Source organism: Malania oleifera, chromosome 4 (genome assembly GCF_029873635.1).
Source record: "Malania oleifera isolate guangnan ecotype guangnan chromosome 4, ASM2987363v1, whole genome shotgun sequence".
Lineage (NCBI taxonomy): Eukaryota > Viridiplantae > Streptophyta > Magnoliopsida > Santalales > Ximeniaceae > Malania > Malania oleifera.
Genome location: NC_080420.1, coordinates 72,296,239 through 72,314,045, shown reverse-complemented (window position 1 = coordinate 72,314,045; position 17,807 = coordinate 72,296,239). Strand labels below are relative to the sequence as shown.

The 17,807-nt window shown below is 37.2% G+C and overlaps 1 non-coding gene across 1 annotated transcript; it reads right to left on the bottom strand.

Moving 5' to 3' along the window:
- Positions 1 to 12,817: 12,817 nt before the first annotated feature.
- LOC131154692 (small nucleolar RNA R71) lies at positions 12,818 to 12,923 on the bottom strand. The gene has a single exon (XR_009136608.1). It is a non-coding gene; the product is annotated as a small nucleolar RNA R71 (small nucleolar RNA).
- Between the last annotated feature and the right edge of the window lie 4,884 nt (positions 12,924 to 17,807).

Genomic DNA, 17,807 nt, shown 5'->3' with positions numbered 1-17,807 from the left:
TGAAGAATCTGTTGAATTTTCTAGTTAGCATGGCCACATCATCCTCAGTGTTAGGTTTGCTGCATTCACTAGATGTATTAGTGGAGGTTTTCAATGCAGTCACCTTTTTTGCCCTATTATATTCATTGAGTCTCTTATTTATGGCTAATTCATAGGTAATCAGGGAACCTATCAATTCATCCAGAGTTATGGCCTTAAGGTCTCTACTCTCAGAATTGGTCGTAGCCTTAGCTTTCCAAACATGAGACAAGCCTCTAAGAAACTTCCTAATAATTTCATATATAGGATAGGTCTTACCTAATGCATGCAGTGAGTTTATAATGTGTGTGAATCTAGTGTACATGCTTTGAATGGACTCACCTACATTCATCCTAAAGGCCTCATATTCACTAGTCAGCATATCTATCCTACTATCTTTCACATCCCTAGTACCTTCATATGTGACATCTAATTTATCCTAGATTTCTTTTGCAGTAGTACATGTCATTACTCTATTAAACTCATTCACATCAAGACCACAATACAGAATATTCATAGCAGTGGCATTCAAACTAACAGCTTTCATATCATCATCATTATATTCTTCCTTAATTTTAGGAACTCTAGTTGTACCCTCTGTTTTCATGGGAACATAATTTCCCTTAGAGATGATCCTCCACACCTTCCAATCTGTATTTTGAAGGTAGACGCATATCCTCTATTTCTAGAAGGTGTAATTAACACCACTGAAAACCAAAGGTCGTGTGGAAGATGGTCCCTCAGGGAAAGGGGTCACGGAGCTATGAGTCATCAAAGATCTTTTGCAAAATAACTATTATTCTATGCTATGTGGCTCTGATACCATATGTTAGCTTTACCGTGATCCCAAGAGGGGGGGTGAATTGGTATTTTTAAAATTAATGCCCTAAGTTAGTATCCTAACAACAGTATTTTCACAATCCCAAAGTCAATTTAGTACAAATAAAATAAATCAATAGCAATATGTAGTAGAAATTAAATAGCGCAATTTAATCAACTAAGCATACACCAGAAAACAGTAAAAAGAAGTAACACCCAGAAGTGTTATCGAGGTTCAGAAAATTGCCTACATCCTCGCTTAGCTAACAAGCAAGAGGATTACCACTATAATGCTCACTTAAATGGGTGGAGCAGCACCTAAACAATCAGGTTAATTATCACAAGGCTGACCTCAACTTTTACACAGTCTTTACCGAGCTGGATTACCGCCCCCTCAGGCCATGCCTGGAATACAATAGTATTTTCTTAATCAACTGGTACAGTGATTATGCTTTCATGTAAAGCAGATATGTACCCAATACGTGCAATCACATACACATCAATAATATGGATATAGTGTAAGATCAGTTATGCAAATAGTTGTGCTAACAACACTCAATATGGTATTATCAATGAAATGCTCAAGATTATTCAATACAAGTAATATCTTGGAATTTAAGCAAAGCATATTTCAATAGCAAATCAATATTCCAAAGATATCAATCAAATATTCAAACTAGTTCAAGAAGATTTTCTTTAATGAAATAAGTACACTAATAGTTTGAAAATATTTTTCTTGTTGAAAATATTTTTTGCACAACAAAAATCAAAGCTATGGAAGCCTTGCAACAATTATGCAAAGACCCCCAAGCTTGCTAGTCTATCCCAACAATGATTTATAATATGAAATCAGTGGGATAAAACTAAGCCAAACTCCCTAAAAAGAATATCAATAATCACACAAGCAAATGAGAGTTTTTAGCAAAACCTAGCAGTGACAAACACACTAAATATGCTCTCACAATCTCAAAATGTATCAAGGGAATGGAAATTTGAGAGTATTTGGACAAAGAGAGTATTTTCAAAAGAGAGAATTTTTTGGCTAATGGAATTGCTAATTCTCACAAATGAGCCTATATTTATAGGCAAGGGTAAAACTATAACCGTTTGAGACTTGTTGGGAATTCTTAGAAAAGTTCCAAAGTGTTTAAATGTAATTAACCCAAAATAACTCGTATTTACCACAGTTAAAATATTTTTAACCCGGCGAGGTTCAGGTGGCTGAACTGTGGGTCGGTCGCTTGAACAGACACAATATTAAAAAGTCTTTAAATTGGTTCGGCACCCGAGTTACAGTTCGATGGCCCGAATCAAAGTCGGAAACATTTTTTTAGATTTTCGGGTACTCGGTCATAGGTTTGGTAGCCCAAACTCATGTGGTCGGTCGCTCAGGGCTTAATTTGAACTAAATTGCTCGGTAGCTCGAGTTGGTGAAATGTCCTTTTCAAGTGGTGGGGCGCCCCTGGACAGTATGCACAAATTTGTTCAGTCGCCCGAGAGCATAAGTCAACTGTTGACTTCTCAACAGTTCGGGCGCCCGAGTAGTTTTGAACTCCTGGGGTTCGGTTGCCCGAGCTCTCTCAAATTTCCTAAAAATATTCAATTAAGTGCATTTTTAACACTCCTGTATTTTGTATGATATATGTGCATGAGTGTTGGGACCTAGAGTCATACTAGGGTCTTACTGAGCTTACCATATACCCTATATGCATGATATGCAGGTAATTAATACAGACCATATCCTTAGTTACTATTACATACCTATATTACATTAATTGAAATTACAATATGAATTAAAATCTTCAGGGTCTTCATGTCTTGCTTCAAGTGTCATTCCTTGAGATGCTCATCTAAGCCTGCACAAACACTTGAAAGCCATCAAATACCTAAGTATTTGTCATTATCAAAACCAGGTGTGACCTATAATGTAAAGACCCGAAAAATTAAAATGATTGAAATAATAAAAAAAAAATAGATAAAATAACAAATAAATAAATAAAAGGAATGGCATGGGAATAAGAAGAAAAAAATTTAAAAATTAAAATTAAAGAAATTAAATTAAATTAAGATAAATTAAAGAATTAAATAATTAGTTATTAAATTAAACATTTTTACATTGGATTTAAAAAAAACTAATTGAAATAAGAGAAATATATATATATATATATATATATATATATATATATGTAAGGTATATATATATGAAAGGTATATATATATATGTAAAGTTAACTGAAGAAGAAGAAGTACAGAGGAAGGTTCACGCACCCCCTGAATATTTTTTTTTTCCTGTGCTAGCTCCAGCTCCTTCCGTCTCCGTCTCTCTCTCTCTCAATTTCTCGGCAGATTTGTAGCGGATTGGGAAACGGAAGGTGTCGTTGGATTCCTAGTTCCGCTGTCGACATTTCTACTAGAGCAGATTTTTCGTGGGGACGGCTTAGGCACTGCTCTTGGGGAAAGATAATTTTTCCCTATATTCCTAATTTCTTTATAAATATGTGGTTAAATTGATGATCAGGCACCACCAAGTGGTCTTAATCATGATTGTCATCATTTTGGCATAGGTAAACTTCCAATTGGGGTTTTCTAAGCCCCACTCCAAAGCGAGAGTGAGATTTGGAAAATTTGGCAAATTGGGTATATTTGCAGGTATTACTATTTATTTGGGAATTATGGCCCTAGGAAATATTTAAATAATATTTTATTTAGGAATAATTTATTGGAATTAGGAATTTAATTTCAGAATGCGGGTGAGCGCCGCAGGCGTCTTTTCGAGGTCCCTATTGGCGTAGTGTAAGAAATCAGGTAAGGAAAAATTATATATTAAATCAGATTTTATGAAATTAAAGGTAATAATTTATGTTATATTATATGTATGTTTTGGTGTGAATTATTAAAATTCCAACCATGTAAAACTATGATTTCTGAGCCTAGGACCACTTATTTAGTTATGTATTTGTGGAAATGAACTGAACAAAGTGGAAGGAATTTTCTGGATATGTAAGAAATGGAAATTATATTTTCAGTAATTAAATGCTAAATGTGGGTTGGCCTATTTTACAGGAATATGTATGAATTTTACTGTTAAATTGTGTGGCATGAGATTCTGTGCAAATATATGTTAAATGTATAAGATGCAGGCTAAGTAAGTAAGACATTATAAATAAAATGTGAAACGGACAATGTTGCCTATGTATGTTAAATGCAACCATGTAAATGTAAGAAAGCTGAAAGACAGCCATGTTAGCGGATTCTAGCGCATTTCTATGTGGACTAACTGTAGCATATTCTAGCACATTTCTCTGTGGACTAACAAATGATGGCTAAAGAGCAACTATAGTACAAAGGAATGAAATGAAAATGTTATGCAATGAAATGAAATGTGAAACGTGAATGATACAAATGGGAAAGAGTCACTTAAAGTGAAACACAATGAAATGTTAAGTTATGAACATGAAAGGATGTGAATGATTGAATAATGATAGAAAGAATGGTGTATTGTGATATTAGAAATATGTATGTACGTAGAACATGTTATGATTGGGTGAGGCATACCTTTCGCTTGATGGCTTGCTGAGTAAGGCGAGTGCATTAATAGCTACAGATGTGGCAATAGTCGCATAACGTACTAGGGCAGAAGGAACCAACTTGTATGAGCGGGTAGATTTCCCTATCCTTAGGGCCTTTTCCAGTAAACTATTGTTGAACTATGTTAGTACGAGATTAATCTTACACTTGAGGGCTTACTGAGTAAGGTGAGTGCTTTGGTATATTTTAATTGTGACCTTAGGGTTACCTAAGTATCAAAGCAGAGGGGTGCTACTTGTATGGGCGGGTAATCACCCTTATCCTTGGGTAATCTCATGGGTAAATCTCTACATGTGATTGTTTAGGTTCAGAAAATGGTTTTAATGTTATGATAATGATTTGCAAATGTATTTAAAATGATATCTATATACCTCATGTTAGTCACACTCTGTGTTTAATATATTATTTCTTCCCTTACGGAGATGTGTCTCACCCGAATATGAATTTATCTTTTTAGGATTTCCTTGAGATCGAGCTTTGAGAGCTCAAGGGTTTTAGCCTTTTAAGGATTGTATAAAGAGAAGGGTATATTCCTATGTTAGTTTTGGGGAATGTAAATGTTTATGTTTTACATCCATATGTTGTAAGTTTGTGGAGAAAAGAATGTTTGTGAACATACTGAAATGTTTTGGAGATATATGTAATTATGGAAATGCAGGTGTTGAAGGATATTATGGCCTATGGATAGAACTAGGAAACTCTGGTATTATTTGTATGATTGAGGTTCATAGTTGTGTTTTCCGCTGCGTATGTATGGTTTAATTATGGAATATCAGAGATTTTATCACGTATAACACACCGGACCTGGGTTTAAGGGTTCGGGGCATTACATATAAGGTCAACACCACATTATGATAAATTATATTATCCAGATATGATACAGAGTTTTTCCAAATATGATTTATGTACCGTTATATATATAACACAAAAATACTTATGTTGCCACACACTGATGTTAGTTTATTTCTCTTATTGAGAGGTGTCTCACCCCAGCTATATAAACATTTCAGGAGCCTCAGATAGAAGAGCGGATAGAGCTCCGCAGTGTTAGAGGTCGATTGTCCTACCCTGTGAGAAAGGTTAGTCGTTATGCTAGGGTCTAATTGATTTTTGGGTTATAACCCTAGGGCACCTTTTTGGTCTGTTTGGGATGTGTATATGTATTTGACAGGTTTGGTAAAACTATGGTATTGTATTGGTTGGATGACTGGATATGTATATAATTTTACATTTTCCACTGCTTAGGTATCAAGGTTGTATTTCAGATATATCCCTGGTACCCATGGGTCCAGGTTAATTATGTTTTATCAGTTGAACAGGATATCACAATTATTATATTAAATGTTATTATGAGGAAAAAAATTGATTATAGTAAAATAGGTAGGTCATTATACCTTAGGTCCCAAAACCTTTCATAAAAAATTCATACTCTAAAATAAAATACTCATACATATATGGGTAAATTTTTAAGAACATATCTTAGGTTTTCACTTAACTCAGTCAAATGACAAAATCAGCTCAGTTGACCAACCTTATCTCAATGGCAAAATTATAATTTTATCTTGCCTCAGTCGACTGACTCAATTTATTCTTGAAATGCCCAACTGACCGACCATAAACTGTTAGCATTCTTTTAATGCTCAGTTAATCGACCAAAATGAACTGAATTGAGCCTCAATCGATCAAACTCACGAAGGCTTGGAAATTTCCTTTGGCTCAGCCAACTGACACCTTGCCCAGCTGACTGAGCCTCACTAAAAATTCGAAATTTACACGAGTCAGCCGACCAACGCTTTGGTCAGTCGACCGACCTTCTTTGAATGGCTAAAATCTTCGCGTGCATAGCTAACCGACGCCTTCATCAGTCAACCGACCCTCTCGAGTTGCCGATTTTTTCCAGCGTTGAACACGATTATTTTTGTCATTAAACATTTCTAAAATTCCCACTATGTCCCTAATGGTTATAATTTTTGGGGAGTCTATATATACTCCATTCCAAAGTTGGATTTGCACTTTTGATTAGAAAAGAAATTCACTCAAAATTTTGTGTGCTATACTTGCTATTCACTCACATACAAGCATTCATTGAACTCTCTTTCACATATTTGTTTGCATATTCTTTTAGAAAGAGAGCAATATACTCATCTTCTTCATTTGCATATTGATTGCAACTTGAAGCTAGATTGAGTACACATTTTTGTGAGCATTACACATTCATTTCAGAGCTTAAAACTCTCACTCATTCTTGCATTGTTGAAAATCGAATTTTAGAGAGCAAGCTTGAGTTCTTCCATAATATTTCATTCATAATATTTCTTGGGAAGACTCTTTTGCTTGTGAATCTTTGCATACTCATTGCAAGATTCAAAGGCTTGCATTGTGTTTTTGTTGGAAAAATATTTTGGCAAGCAAAACCCTAATATCTCTTTCACCTCATATTTGAAAGATATTTTTTGAGATATTGCTTGGGTTATTAAAGATCGTTTGATAATACTTTTAGAGAAATTAATATCTTGAATCAAAAATCATACTCTCACACATTTATAAATAAATAAATAAATATATATATATATATATATATATATATATACATTTTTTAGAGTTGTTATATAAACTACAAAATCTCTATTGAGCTTAATCTCCCATCATACTAGAGTGTATTGTGCTTATTGTTATACATCTCGGCTTATTGTAGAAGAACTTCATTTGTACACAAAAACATTTATCTTTGTATTCCCGACGTGTGGTCGGAAGAGGAAGGCACTAACCCATAAGGTGCACCAGTTTGGCTCTAGCCCAATTAGTTGAGCTAGGAAGCACCGTACTATAAGGTGTAGGTTTGGTTTCGCCCGATAAGTGAACCTAGGAGACTCCGCCTCGTAAGAAGCAGTGTAAATGTCATCGTTCCACCCATTAAGTGAACATTTAGTGAATCCTCTTGCTAGTGAGCTTGAGGCGGGGATGTAGGCACCATTAGTCAAATCTCAATAAAAACCCTATGTCACTCTTTCCTTATACTTTTTACTTTCCTACATTTGCTTGCTTATTTTACTTGTTGACATTACTGCTTGAATATTTGAGTATTAATTTGTGTTTGATTGGGAAATACTGGAACTGTAGTACTTGTGCAAATTATTTAATTTTTCATATATTTGATGAATTAATACTTGTCTAGACAGTCCCTAGGTTGTGATATACTGTTGTAGAACATTTGACCTAGAATTTTTTAAATCTCCAATTCCTCCCCCCCCCCCCCCACCCCCTCCTCGGGATTACACCAAAAATCACACATTCTTGCCTCAGGAGGAGCCCAAGAATGTGAATTAGGCAATTTAGGATAAGTCATGGGTGATGTCCATGCAATAAGAGCTCAAGAGAAACAAAGTCTGGACCTTGGCTCCTAGACCCGATGATTATACTATTATTGGAACTAAATGGGTCTATAGGAACAAGAAGAATGAAAATGGAATAGTAATTAGAAACAAAACCAGACTAATAGCCCAAGGGTATAACTTGGAGAAAGGTATGGATTTTGAGGAAACATATGCTCCTGTAGCTAGGATGGAAGTCATTCGAATGTTACTTGCATAAGCTGCTTTTAAAATTTTTCAAATTATATCAAATGGATGTTAAAAGCGCATTTCTAAATGGTTACATCAATGAGGAGGTATATGTGGAACAGCCTCCAAGATTCGAAAACCACAAATTCCCTAACCACGTTTATCGATTGATAAAAGCCTTGTATGCATTGAAACAAGCTCCTAAAGCTTAGTATAAGAGGCTTAGTTGTTTTCTACTAGATAATGGATTTACTAGAGGGAAGATAGACACAACACTCTTTATAAAAGCTAAAAATGATTATATGCTCCTATTACAGATATATGTTGATGACATCATATTTGGAACTACAAATGATGAGTTGTGTAATGAGTTTGCCAAATACATGCAAAATGAGTTTGAAATGAGCATGATGGGTGAACTTAACTTCTTTCTAGGATTTCAAATTAAACAGGCCAAACATGCAACATTTATATGCCAATCAAAATATTTAGAGACGTGCTCAAGAAATTTAATATGGAAGATAGTAAAATTTTAGGAACACCTATGAACTCTTCCATGAAATTAGACAAAGATGAGAAAGGTATACCGGTACATGTCGAGCTCTACTGTGGCATGATTGGTAGCCTGTTGTACCTTACTACGAGCAGACCTGATATTATAATTAGTGTTTGTATGTGTGCTAAATTTCAAGTTGCACCTAAGTAGTCTCACTTATTAGCAGTTAAAAGGATACTTAGGTACCTTATTGGGACTATTGAATTAGGATTATGGTATCCTAAGCATACCTCATTTGAGTTTGTCAGTTATTTTGATGTTGACTTTGCCGGTAGTAAAGTAGATCAAAAAAGCACGAGTGACACTTGTCATTATTTAGGACAATCTCTGGTGTCTTGGTTCTCCAAGAAACAGAACTCAGTTGCATTGTCCACAACCGAGGCTGAATACATAGCGGCTAGGAGTTATTGTGCTTAAATGCTTTATATGAAGCAAACAACACACGAACTATAGATTGCACTATCACAGAGTTCCTTTAAATGCAATAACACTAGTGCAATAAATATCTCAAAGAACCCTATATCGCGTTTATGAACTAAGCAAATAGAAATTAGATATCATTTTATTCGTGACCATGTGCAAGGGGGATGTGGCACTAGAATTCGTGTGCCTTGATGAACAATGGGCCAATATATTCACGAAATCACTTTTGGAGGATAGGTATATCCAAATCAAACGTGAATTAGGTCTAATGCACAGTAGATAAGTTGCCTAAGAATATGATGGAATGCATAAACTAAGGGGGAGCAACTTAACATAGAATCACTATGGCTCTGAAAATTAAGCTTCTATCACAATCTTACTTTGCCTTACATATATATTTTATGACTTGTGAACAATTTAATTACTATCTATTATATATTGATTGTTTAATTTTATTTAATTGATGTTATTTTCTAGTATTTTGAACTATTATTGATTATATGGATTAAGGATATTGGATTGCATGCTTTTATGGAACACCATCTACAAGACAGTTACAGGATTTGTGTATGCATGCCGATAGTGGACTAGGTTATTACTTAATGAACTTGAACGATTATATCTAGAGATTCATGCTACCTAGTTGTATGATTTGGGGAGCTTCTCTAAACTAAGGACGCATTTAAATGCTTATATCTTTACCTTAGCCCTTTTTGCTGATTCCAAAAGGGGGAGAAATAGTATAGAAAAATTAGGTAATGGAGTAACACCGAGTGCGGGGGAGAATTAACTGAGCATAACTTTTCATATTGTATTCTCCTGGATATATTTTATTTACTCTTGGTATCTGAGCTTAAATGACAAACTTAAATGCATATATATATATATATATATATTAAGGTCTTCTGCCATGGATATGCTTGAACTGCTCTAAATTTTTTTTATTTTATTCATATTCTTAGGGGGGGGGGGCCTTTTTAAGGTTGTACCCAATTTTGCTCTTACATTTGTCATCATAAAAAAGGGGGATATTGTTGACTTTATGAATCCTATCCCATTTTGATTATTAAAAGTCCAAGGTATCTCGCTCGTGCTTCTAGTGCTTGACAGATGATTCTCATGAAGGCATGTAAGTTGAGGTTCGACCAAAGCTATAAGGAACTTGAAGATAACTTCATCTAGCATATGGCTTGGAAAAATGAAGAGCAAAAGTTGAAGACATTTATGTTTTTGTATTGTAATTGCATCTAAGTATTGTTCTGTAATAATGCATTCATGCATGATGTGATTAACAGCTTAACAAAGACCATAGACTAACCTTAGGTCCCAAAAACTTTCATGAAAAATCCCCTAATTAAAATTTCATACTCATATATACAGGGGGTGAAATTTTTTAAGAACAAAATCAAGGCAAAAACTTGGTTTTTCACTGATCTCGGTCGACCGACCCTTCACGTTTAAAATTGCTCATTCGACCAACTGATGAGTCCCGAAAATACATGATTTTAGACCCTCATTTACCTTTGTTTATCCTTATTTTATTATGTATTTGCTCAGAGGTATCATTGTTCAAAGCTATGCAAGTTTGTTTGTCTTTTAAGGAAAAACAGGTTAAAACCATGGAGTTAGGCATTATGAGAAGCCAAGGATAATTTGGGAGACTCAAAGCTCAAATTCAGATGTTCAGCCAAGCTTCAAAAGCTTCATATCATAAAGGGATAAGAACATGATACTCGACAATGTGGCGCGACCAACAACATGTAAAGGCGACTTAGTCTTGCACTACAAAATCCAAGGTTCATACTGAGAATAGAATGCTACAAGGTTTGACCAAAAGCTTGACCAACTAACTCTATAGGGTGACCACATCAAGATACTGGGACAGAACTGAGAACAAAAATACTGAGAGTCTTGACGAAGTGTTCGACCAAGAGACCATCAGGGGCGACCATGTCTAGTTCCTGAGATTTCCTAAAGATCGAGATCTTGCAAGTCTTGACCATCAGCTCAACCAACAAGAACCTGAGGCACGATGAAGTTGAAGACATTGAAGATTCGAATCCCTGACTTCCCGCGAGTCCTGACCAGGGCACGCACGAGAATGACAAAGGGGCAACTTGGTCGACGGCGATGATCTTCTGAGCGAGATTTGCCGCAAACTTTCCTAACTTATGAAACAACCCTTGTAAAGCCTAGAGCCTATAAGTATTTGCTACAAACACAAGTTATAGGTTCCTCTTTGGCCTCTCTTAGGTTAGTGACAGACTTAAGATGTCATTGAGAGCCATTGTAGATTAGTTAGCAGAGTTTTTCAATTCTTATTTCAATGCGTGTATAAAGTTTTTGATGGTCTGTGACAACCGGTCGTGTTCATGTGCTCTCCCTGTACATTACTTGGTCTTCTTTTGTACTTCTTAGCGTTAGTGAAAGATGTGATGAATGCAAAGGGATGATCTTTTTACATGTTTCCTCCTTTACTTGCTTTCCATTTACTACTTTCTTTACTTGCTTTCAATTTACTACTGTGTGGATGATGAAAGGTTGTAGATAAGGATAAGCACTACTATGATTATGTTAGGGGGAAATAGTTGGCTGCGAATTCCCTAGAGGTGTATGTCATCGTTGAGACAAGGCATACTCCAGTTCCCAACCGTGCTCCAGACGGTTGGTGCACCCTTGCTACCTTGTGCCCTCATACATCCCTCTCCCGCTTTGGCCTAAGATTCTTGGGTTAGTACTTCTATCGAAGCTTGAAGGAGCATAGTCAGAGGCATGGCGTCCAGTGCCTAATTCAGTAATCAGTATCGCTTTGTAGGATTAGGGTAACATAGAAATTTACTTGCTTTCAATTAGTCGTTAATTTACATGCTTTCATTTAAATTCTTTTCAATAGTCTGGTAGAAATCTCTTTCAAAAATGTCACCTTTTACTTCCTTTTCATAACAAGGCTATAATAAACTAAATTGGAAGTGGTTTCATAACTGCTCTTTAAGTCTCTGTGGATTGATACCCGACTTACCCACTCTCTTCAGAACTTGGGATAGTTAGGTTTTATAAATATTATTTTTGGTAGTTAAAGACCCAAGCCTTAGCGAGCCTACCAAATTTTGGCGTCGTTGCCAGGGACTTGGCTATGGTTATAAGCCAACTTCAACTTTAGAGTATTGTTGCCTTGTTCTTTTGATTTACTTTCCTTTTATTTTCATTTTCTTTCTTATTTTTATTTTCTTTATTTTTGTTTACTATTTCTGAAGTCTGGATCTTCGTGCTTACAAGTGTTTATGATTGGTCTACGTTCTTTAGAACCTGAGATAATTCCCACAGACCCTGAGATTGAAAAATCCCATAGGTCCCTTAGGAAACCTATCTCTAATCCAGAGAAGGCTGAGTCATCTGAACTGAAAGCCATGGCCAAAAATAACCCACCGGTTCCTGCTAAAAGAAATCCCGAAACCCCATGCTCCCTGCCTACCTGTGGTAGAAGAGCAACCCCTTCAGCCTTTTAGGGACTACTTTGTACCTAATGTGTACATATCCCCATCCTGCATCCGGTTCCCAGATGCTTAGGTGGCATAAATTGAAACTAAGACTTCAATTATCTCTATGTTGCCCAACTTTTATAGGAATTCCACCGAAAATCCTTATCAGCATCTAGATGAGTTCTTGGAGATTTGCTCCACCATCCGCATACATAATTTTCGTGATTACACCCTTCGTCTTAGGCTCTTTTCATTCTCTTTAAAGGATAAGGCCAAATATTAGTTGACATCCTTAGAGTCGAACTCGATGATCAATTGGGCCACCATGTAGCATGAATTTCTGAAAAAGTATTTTCCAAATGGGAATACTAACTAGTTGCAAAGGTCAATCACAAGTTTCACACAAATGGATGAGGAACTTTTCTTTGAGACCTGGGAGCGCGTTAGGGACCTGCTTCGTAAATGCCCACATCATCAGGTTCCCAAGTGGCAATTAGTCCAAACTTTCTATGAAGGGTTTGCTGAGAGAGATAAGTCCATGGTTGAAGCATTGTGTAGAGGTACTTTCCTCACAAAGCACAAGAATGAGGCCTGGCTTCTCTTTGAAAATTTGGCTAAAAATTCTCAGCAGCACATGGCTGCCACTTGTAAACTACCCAATCCATCAACCTTTAAACCTAAGGGAGTCTATGAGTTGACCAAAAACCAGGACCTAGCCCCTACCTTGTATGCCATATCTAAAAATTAGATCAATTCTTATCCTTAGGACCACAGACAATAGCATGTGCAAAGGTTTGTGTCATTTGTTCTTACCCTTCCCATACATGCCATAATTGCCCACATGTGCCACCCAACCTGATTTTGCACAAGAAGAAGTAAATACTACTCACAATTGGTACGATAGGCCATCTAATGATCCCTATTCCAACACATACAATCCAGGGTGGAGGCATCACCCTATCTTCTTCGGGAGGCTACAAGCTCTGGGCTCTCAAACTCTGAAACCTCAACAAAACTCTACCGCTTCGTCTCCATGACCATATCAGAATTTCCAAGGCACCCTGACTCCACCCCTAAATCTTCATTATCACAGTATTCATTTCCATCTTAACCCAAATACAATTCATTTCAAGAGACGGTGCTGAGGTCCCTTAAGAATATTGAGGCTGATCTCCAAGCGGATCAGCAACTTCTTCACTCCCACTCCCAATCCATCGCAAAGCTTGAAGTCACCTTGGGGCAACTAGTTGTTACCCTGGGTCAGAGATATGAGGGCAAGTTGTTGAGCTAGCCTACAGTAAACCCTAATGGAGTGAACCCAATGCAGGCCCCTCATCACATTCTGAGCAAGCCCAAATGGAAACCACCTTCCAAAGTGGCAGGTTGACAATTAAACAATGCAAGGAGCAATTGAGAATGGGGGGAGACCAAAGATGACAAACTGGAGGTATCCTATGCTGATTCATGCACTCTTTATTCCTTTAGTTGGGTACACAAACCCTTGAGTCTCACACCCACCACCGGAAGGACCACACCTCACTTCACCCCCCATAAGGCTTTTTACGGCTCCTCCGTGGCACATCCTGCAACCCCTCTTGCACCTTCTATATTTAGGAAAGAGGCCTCCACTAAGTCCATCTGAGACATGTTTAAATAAGTAAGAATGGACAAGCCTCTCTTAAATGACATTAAGCAATCACATGCGTTCACAAAGTTCCTTAGGGACTTGTCAATGCAAAAGATAGGGTCAAGGATGCATATGGATGGTTTGGTTAAGTAGGATGAGCACATGAGCTCCATAATACTAAGGCACCTCATTCCTAAACTAAAAGACCCCGGCTTACCCATTATTTCGTGTGTGATTGGTAGTTACACCATTGATAGGGCTCTTTTAGATTTATGAGCGTGAACATCCTTTCATACTTGTCCTATCAGAAACTTAACTTAGGAGAGTTGCAACCCACCTCAGTCACTTTGTGTCTTGTTGATCGATCTCTTGAGTAACCCCGGGGTGTGGTAGAAGACATGGTAGTCAAGGTGGGAGATTTCCATTACCCTATTGATTTCATCATTTTAGATATGGAAACTTCCACAAATATGATCCTTGTCCTTTTGGGATGATCATTCCTAGCCACAGTCAATGCTTGCATTCAATGTAGGATGAGGATTATGGAAATCTCATGGGGTTATAAGCAATGTAGGCTAAATATATTTAATGCCTCCCAACATCCACTTAACACCATCCAAGTTGTGGACGAAGACGTGATTGAAAAAATTGTTAAGGAAGCAACTTCTTCAATGCTATGGAAATTCCCTTGGGATAATACACTTTAGCCTAAAAATTCACTCAATGCTGAATTAGAGGACTCTTTTGAGAAATTTACAACAAAACATGATTGGGTCCCAAATTCTGCAAATAAGTTGGGGTATGCAACTTCAAGTGTGAGAAAGAGAATAGGGAAACCAATGTTAATTGGGAACTAGGACGAGTTCAATTTGAGCTTCAATGTTTCTGGTTGAAGATGGTAAACTTAGCGCTTCCAGGAGGCAACCCGATAGTTTTTATTTTTCTTTTTAGGTCCTTAGATTATTTAGGGTAGATTAGCTAGAAGTCGGAGTCTTTAGAATAGGTCTTAGGATGAGTTGGGGGTTCAACTAAAAGGAGCGACCTGGTCTAGCCCTTGCACTGTTTTGAGATTGGAAATATTAAGTCTCTTAAAACTGGGTTAAGGGAAAATAAAAAAATAGGAGCAAGGACTTCTTCGATTTCTTCCAAAAGCAGATGAATAATCATTTGCTTCTCACGTTCTGTGAGGGACATTAAGGAATATCCAGAAAGTCATTTCAGGAACCGAATTACTGAGAGGGTCGATTATGTCCATGACCAACTTTAAGCGGGGTCTGCCCTGGTCGAAAACATTGAGAAGTTTTTTAAAACCTTCTTGGCCCCGACTCTTCATCTCCCACCTTCTCATTATAGTTTGGTCAATCATAGTCGCCCTTCCTTTGCCGTTGCCACCGGAGCAAGTCGTGGCCACATTGCATTCCCTTGAAATGTCTTCTCCTTTTGATTCATCTCCAACATCCTCTTATGCATCATCTTAACCCACTACCATGCCAATGGATTCAAGCCTTGCCATGATAGGGTTCTTCATCGAGGTGCCGATAGAGTTTAGGAGCACAGGAAAAGGCTATGTACGTGCTACAAGCACCTCACAGACGTCTAGGACAGATACCATGATGGGGTTCAGCCTCGCAACTAGGTGGCTTGGCACAAACCATGGGGGTACCATAGGCACCCAATGAGGACTTGCAGATGCACCCATTCATGGAATAGCCCTCTACTAATCTTCATGAGGTCTGGTTTCCCCATCCACTGCCATTCCAAAGATTCCGACCTACCATGTCATATATTCCACCGTTGGAGGTCACTAATAATCCCACAATGGAGCTTCCGGCTTCTAGGCCTGACCTCCAACCGTGGTCATATCCATTTCCATCATATCAGTCCCTCCCACCAAGTACCATGCCTGATCAGCAGAGGCAACTCTGGGCTTTACAGCCACGACAGACTTGCTTTCCACTTTCTCCTCACCAGCTTCATTATCTGCGGGAAATGGCACCAACTCATGATGCATCATTAGCCAAACCACTGATGTTTTTGTCCAATTTGGATTCTGGCTCTGATTCCATCGAAAATCAACATAGCTGTGTCATTCACTATTGGGTCTTATATTGTGCCTCTGCGACATCGTTTTGTCTTTGTTCTCCCTTTCTACATTGTATTGTCTGAAATATGAATGAAACTACATGGTGCTTTTGGCTATTACGTGTCTTTTGTGCTATAGTGTATCTTTGCATGCATGCCATTTTTGGATTTTATAATATGCAAACCCTTGTTTGATTTTACTGGCACCATGCACTATCCTATCCCATGCCCAAGTTCTATTTTTCTTCGTACACTTCAGTAAAGACACTGAAGTTCTAAGTTGGGGGTAGGGGGTTGTACACTGCATGACACATTTATGCACAAAAATGACACAATTTAAAAAGTTTTTTTGACAATCTTCAGAGAATCATGCTAACATATATTTTATACTCTTTACCTACACCTATATATCCTAGTATTACATACATAAGCTTATCAACTACATGATTGCATTATGCTCGCTAACAATGTAGTAAATTAGTTGTGTAAAATTCGCATAACATGGCCGATAACTTGATATTACTCTAGGTAGTTGACTAGTGGTTTATTTGGGTTAATACTACAATGTAAACTCTTGTATTTAAATGGTACTTCATGGGGCTAAAAACACACTTACACGTTATTTGTAGCACTTAGAGTTCTTTGAGAGCACTGAGAGAACAACCATGATGACAATGACACCTTATGAGGTACTGTTGAGACATTCACACTTCTCGAGTTTTTGACGTAAAACTCTGAGTTTATAAAACTCAACCTTCCTTCTTTTGCTAGATTTCCTTTGTCAACTAGTCTTTTCTTTTCTATTTGTTAGCCTTGAGGTGACATCAAGTGGGTATATAAATCTAGGTCTTGTAGCTTACTCAAGACATGAAGGTTAAGCCACCTTAGAGATAGACTTTTTCCCCGGACTCTTGTTCGAGCTACATTCCCATTGGAAACATGAAGACAATATGAGAATGTGATGATTGTCTTAGGTGACCATGCAAATAAAGAAAATGAAAAAAAAAAAAAGAACAAAAGTTGGAGTAGAGAAAAATGAAAAAAAAAAATATACACATGCTCTAAGTGAAGATAAAGAGAACAAGCTAAGGACACAACACTACAATGCTGCACATATGAAGGATCTTCTGACCAATGCATTTTCTGAATTCATGCTAGTCTGGGAATAATTTCATCTAGGGTGGTCTTGATTAAATGTGGTGAGTAAGTGGGAAGATGTTAGGGTGAAGGACCTAACACCTTAGTAAGAGCTAGATTCCTTTCCCATAAGACTAGTCGACTCCACAATTCTAGCGTTAGTTCTTCAAATATGTGGGACATTTGATCATGACACTCTTTCTCACATATGAAAGTGAACCCATTCTTTTGAGTGAATTTTGAGGGAATAAACCAGTGAGGCCGAGTCAAGACGACCGTTCTGTAGGTGCCCTAGAGCATTCTAAGTGAAACAAATCATATACCTTACACATGCCTTGTGAAGTGGCCTATTCATACTTGAATTTACATGCTAATATTAACTTTAAATTATAATCATGGGTTAATCTTCTGTGAGTGGCATCTTGAGATGGTTGTGTTGTGTTGAGCTTTGCATGATTGAAATGTTGTGGAGTGTCTATATAATGGATTCATGTATACAAAAATATGTATGTAATAAG